Here is a 6,161-nt window from a genome sequence, read left to right as displayed (position 1 = left end):
CTATTTAGACAACACCTCAAATAATTAGTACAGGACACGTGCCTCCAGCAAGGTGAGGAGTTTCAGACTGGAGTGTGCAGGGCTGTCCATACAGTACTAAAAATAAGCATCACAGGGAAAATACCTTTGTGAAAAAGATCTTGCGCCCTCCAAAAAAAAAAAAAAAAAAAAAAAAAGGGCCCAAAGTATCCAAAGAAGCTAATAAAAGCTTCATAAGGAGCTTACTACATAAGAAGCAAATAAGAAGCTAATATAACTGCACTGTGAATACATTATGCTTATATTTTCCTTTCTTTCTCCCTTTTAACTTTAGACCTTCCTCTCTTAAGGTCGGAGTCACATGGTTTTAGTGCTAAAGACTCTTGAAAAGTTACTTATGCTATTGTTCTCATTTCAGAGTGAGGAAATGGAAGCTCTTAAGGATAAATGAAAAACAGAATGTGACACATGTAGTGACAAAACCTTGGCCTGGCACACACTTCTTCTGAATCTAAATGCCTGAAGTTTAAACAATTTATTCAAAATCATTATCAGGAATGTCTTAGATCTCCTATAAAATGATTACAAAAAATAACTGTCATTCCCAGCAGTTTTTCATAAGTTTTCTTAAAAGAAACTTAGAAAAATACTTTGTCTTTGCATCTTTATTTTCAAATTTCTAATTCATGGAATTAAAAACAATATACACACACAGGTACAAAATTTGAAACCCAGAAGTTACTGTAGGTACAGTGAAGTGCTTACCTGCTCAAAATTCCGTTTGTTCCTATTTGAGAGGACTGGCTTAAATTGGCATATTTGTTTAATCTAATTTCTCTGTGCAAATTCTGTACTTTTTTGTGAGAACAGGGCTTCAGCTGTGGGCAACAGACAATTGCTTCAGATTTTATTTACTTCACTGCTAAGTCAATTATTAAAACACCTGAAAATTACTTTTTATCAGTTGTGGCTCATTCCAGAGAATAACACTTCAGAGTATAAAAATCAATTTCCCCTACCATATCTCACTTAATTCTCACATGGCAACCCTGAGCGGGAATGTATTTTCCTGATTTTTTTTTTAGCGTGTATAAAACTGAGCTCCTGGGATTTGCTCAAGGTCACAGTTCTCTATTATACATCAGCCTTATTTAAAGTAGAGAACTCCAAATAAAGTGTCTGTGTGTAACAGTATTATACCAATAATTTTCTTAGGTTTGATAAATCCCTGTGCCATGTAAAATGTTAACATGGGGGAAAGCTGGGTGAAGGGTATATAGTGGATCTCTCTGTAGGATCTCTGTAGCTTTTCAGTAACTTTAAAAGTATTTAAAAACGTAAAGCGATTGAAAAACAGGTCCTCTAATTATTCTCTGAGTTGATTAGAATTTTAGGTCTGGTGGGCTAGAATATAATCTTTCCACTTACAGATAAGAAAATGGGTTCCAGGCTGACTTTCCTAAGCTCACACCAGACCAGACTCTCAATTACTAAGCTGGTTCTTTCATGACACCTGCCTGGTTTGCAGGGCATGTGTAGAGATTGCGTACTTCTATTCAGAAAACTTTGTCAGCAAGCCAGTAGATCCAACCTACTCTTGGGAACACATGCAGAATGATATGGCCAGTATGTTGCAATGCCCGAATTCATGACATTTGTGAATCAATCTTCCTATCACATGACTATTCAAACCATGTGCACCTGCAAAGGCCCCCAGCAGTTCCTGCCATCTGGCCCCATGACGTAGGAAGACACTGGCTCCCTTTTCCTCATTTCCTTTGCTTTTCATTGGTACCACAGCCTTTCTTCCAGCTTGACTTCTTTTTTCCAACTTACCCTTCTCCCTGTGTCCGTTGAGTGAGGTTGTGAGGGTGGGACTCAGAGCAGAATTTTGAAACCGTGTGCTTCTCCCCATCCCTACAATTTAAGAGACATCCCAGTTGGACAAGACTCAGCAACAAATTACCTGGCGTGGACTCCTCTCATCTTTGAGCTCTGGGGTCAAGGAGAAGCACAATTCTTCCAATTCTGTTCGGTGACCCTACCCAAATGAAGCTGCTTAATATTATTCTATCCCCCAGCAAGGGTTGTGTGTGGGTAACTGCTTCATTCCTTTTGCAAGCCATCTCACTGACAAGTGTTGGAAGGTGAATTTTTCCTTCAACTCTGTTCTCACCCTTGGGCTGAGAACACTGCTTCTCTCCTCACTCTCTCCGGAGCTCTAGTGTTAGTCTTTGAAAACTGTTGCCCTTGGCTATTGAAGGAACATGCTATGCCAGGAAGCATATACTAAGAGAAAAAAAGGAGAAAAAACAGGGGCGCCTGGATGGGCCAGTCAGTTAAGCATCCAACTTCAGCTCAGGTCATGATCACCATTCCCAAGTTGGAGCCCTGCATCGGGCTCTGTGCTGACAGCTCAGAGCCTGCAGCCTGTTTCAGATTCTGTGTCTGCCTCTCTGTCTCTGCCCCTCCCATGCTCATACTCTGTCTCTCTCAAAAATAAATAAACATTTTTTAAAAAGGAGAAAGAACAATAAAGAAGCACAAAGGCATTATTATCAGTTTTTCTATTTTCTGGCGAAGGCATGGAACTGAGAAACCATTCTGGAAAAGAGAGAAAGATTTAAAAAAATGACAACTCTGCTTTTATATTTTCCATTAAAAAAATATTTTCTTTTTCTAAAGTAATCTCTACCCCTAGTGGGGGGCACAAACTCATGACTCTGAGATCAAGAGTTGCAAATTCCACCAACTGAACCAGCCAGGTGCCTGCATGCCTTTATATTTTTATGTTTCTTCCCAGTCTTGGTTCACATGCATAGATATCTTAAACAACAGTACTATAAAGATTCTACTTTATATTTAGTTTTTCCCTTTAACACTAAATCATGTGCATTTTTTTTCATTTTGCTACTGTCTTTATTATGTTCATTTTAGTAGATGCATAATGTACAGTGTTAACTGTGTGTCCAGTGTTTAAAATGTTATTTGATTCCTACGAAACCCTACAGAGCAAGAATTGTTTTGCTCATTTCATCTTAATTACAAAAGTGAAAACGGAGGCTCAGAGAGGTTAAGTAAACTGCTCAAATTCATCCATCTACTGAGGGGGTAAATCAGGATTCAGACCAAGGTGTGTGGACTTCAAAGTCTATGATCCTGACTTGTCAGATAGTAGAGTGAGCATACACAGTGGGACTCCAGGTCCTGTTACTTAGCCTGATACTCTGTGCAGAAACCGGTGGTTCCCTGGCTGAACATCAGCATCATCTGGGGAGCTTTGAGAGACACTGCTGCCTCATCCTTAGAGATTCTGATGTAACATCAGGGTATTCCAAAAATCCAAGTGTTTTAATGTCCAGCTACTGCTTTCTGTGACGACCTCACTGTAGAGACAACAGAAGAGGAGAAGCAACAATTAAATCACAACCGAAATGAATGAGAGTTATTTAGCTTCAAAAATGGCTTCATGAGTTTTCTGTCTCCTGCCAAATTGTGGAAGTCTGTCTGTATAAGTTTAGGAGTCATTAGCATAGAGATATAAAGTGAAGCCTTGAATGTAGATGAGCGGGCTCTTGCAAAGCATGTAGCGAGGAGAGAAAAAGGCTAAGAACAGAGCCTTGGGGACTAATACTGAGGGGATGTGTGGAGGAAGAGAAGAGCACTAGGACAGGATATTTCTAGGATTTTTAAATGCTAAGTGCTGCCAAGAGGCCATGTAGGAGAATGCCTGAAAACCCGTGGATTCAGCACCAAGTCCTCATGGGAACGTTTATGGCAGAACACTGGGGGAGCAGTGTGGGTGAACAAGATTTCAGTGACTGAGGCCAATGTGGGAGGGAAGGAAGCAGATACAATCTTTATGGACCTTTTTACTGAAATGCTGGCTTTAACAATGTGTCAGTATGTTTTCAGCTGTAAGCATGAGAATCCCCAAATAAAAGTGACTTATACAATAGAGACCCTCCCATTCAACACACACGCACGCACACACACACACCACATATATAACAAGAAGCCCAGAGGTGGACGGTTCAAAGATTTAGACTCTAGTTGGCTTCTCTGGGATACTTTTGGCCACCCCTTCATGGTCATGAGATGGTAGAAGCATCTTCAAATATTACATCCTCATATGACAACACCTAAGGGACAGGGCTCCTCTTATACCTCTCCTTTTGTTAGGGAGGAAACCTTCCTGAAAGCCCCAAGCCGACTTGCTCTAATGACTCATCACCCTTAACACCCACATTGCCACTCCCCCAGCTGTAAGGGATCTCTCAGTGAGTGAACATCTGGCTTTTTTTTCCTTTATACTGGGAAGCAGGCTCTGCTTTCAAAGAAGAGGGGAGGAGAAAGATGGCTATATAGGCAACCACAGAGTTCCACAGAGAGTATGAAGGGAACATGATAGTCAGAGGAAGACATGGACTTAATGCAAGTTTGCCGCATGTTTGTGTTAACATCTTTGAAGCTGGGCATGTTTAAATGCTTTTCACAGATAAAATATAATAGTGAGACCCCCATGATTGTGAGATGCATGGAAAGTAAAACATGAGAGACGGACAGGTGTCTCTTCCATTCTAATTGGAGGGAAGGAGAAATGAAGAGGGTGGATACCCTAAATGTATTGGTTTGCTGTGGACTTGAGGGGATCACCCCTGATGGCTTTGGTTTGTTTCTTGTGAAGTGGGTGACTGAGTTCTCTGCCAAGGGTAAGGGGGACACAAGACAACACAGGAGAGAGTTGCCCAGGCAACACAGGAATTCCAGCTGATTTTAAGGGCTCAGTTGAGGTTGGCTGCCCTGAATTTAAAATTATTCTAATCAGGGGAAGTTGTGATTTTTCTGTCCCCTCCAGCTGCACCACACGCCTGGCCATGGGGTTGAGAAGGCACAACGGCTAGGGGACTTTCTGTACAGGTGTGACAAAATAAATGCGACAAGGGAACTGAACACATCATCTAAAGAGCAATTTCACTGATATCACACACAATCTGAATGGGAACAAAGTGAAAACAGGGGAGTAGATCCACTGGGAGAAAATCAAGACACCAAAGGATCGGGCATGGAAGTGGCCGAGGGACTGATGTGAACGAATGAATTGGAAGAATTGGAGGACAAGGCTTAGCAAATGGGCTGACTTATTTCAAACATGGCACCATTCTGGGTGTTGAAAACATCCAGAATGTTGCATTAGAATGAGTGGCTTACGTATGATGAAGATTGAGAAATGACAAGCTATGGTATTGGAAGGGCCATCTATATGGCCTGAGGCACAATTTGTAAAAATAGAAGTGGATGAAAGAAGTGATTTTCAAACTTTAATGTGCCTATGAATCCCCTGGGGATCTTGTTAAAATGCAGATTATGATTCTGTAGATCTGGGATGAGGACTGAAGCTCTGTAGTTATAACGAGTTACCAGGTGATGCCGATTTGTTGATCCGGGAACCACACTTTGAGTGGCAAAACACTGGATAAGCCCACCATCGGCTTCTACACATACTCTATTAAAAAAACCTTCTATCCCACTTTGCTGAAGGGGATGGACCTTAGAAAGTACGTGTTATACCTGGTCCCACTTGTTGCCCTGTTGGGGTAGAGGACCTGATGCAACTAGAAACTACCCATAATCTGAACTCAGCTGATTGAAATTTCTCATGAGATTCTGAACTTACACACTAGAGACTAAGTCTGCAAATCATTGGTGGGCAGTGGCTCTCTAAGACCTATTTTCCCCAAGTTTAGCAGCAAAAAAAGCTTAGGCCATATGTCACTTGAAATTTTAGGGAGTAGCAATCAGAAAGAAGCTGGTTCTTAGGATAAAGAATGGAGCACAGGCACAGAAAATTAATGAGACGAAAGAATAAAGTGCTAGAGTGAGAAGGTGATTATCTCCAACTCAACCTTCCTCCTCAAATGCGCCCTACCCAAGTATGTGGCCTCTCTGGCCTGCATTGTTGACTTTCCTCCTCACACTGGCTAAATCATACTCTTCCTTGGTGTCTTGATTTAGAAAGCTCCTTAAGGGAGCTTTCTCTGCCAGCTGAAGCTGGTGGGTGGCCTCCTATGTGTGCCTATAGCACCTCTTGGTGTCCAGATCATAGCATTTATCACCATGACAACCACCATTGGGATATTTATTTGCCAAATGTCTTATATATTCTCTACGCATTTTTCTTG

This window comes from Lynx rufus, unplaced genomic scaffold (assembly GCF_022079265.1).
Source record: "Lynx rufus isolate CCGP_SWC_20201006 ecotype Redwood Valley unplaced genomic scaffold, mLynRuf1.p SCAF_4, whole genome shotgun sequence".
Taxonomy (NCBI): Eukaryota; Metazoa; Chordata; class Mammalia; order Carnivora; family Felidae; genus Lynx; species Lynx rufus.
The sequence above is the reverse complement of the archived record's forward strand: the minus strand, read 5'-3'. Positions refer to the sequence as shown.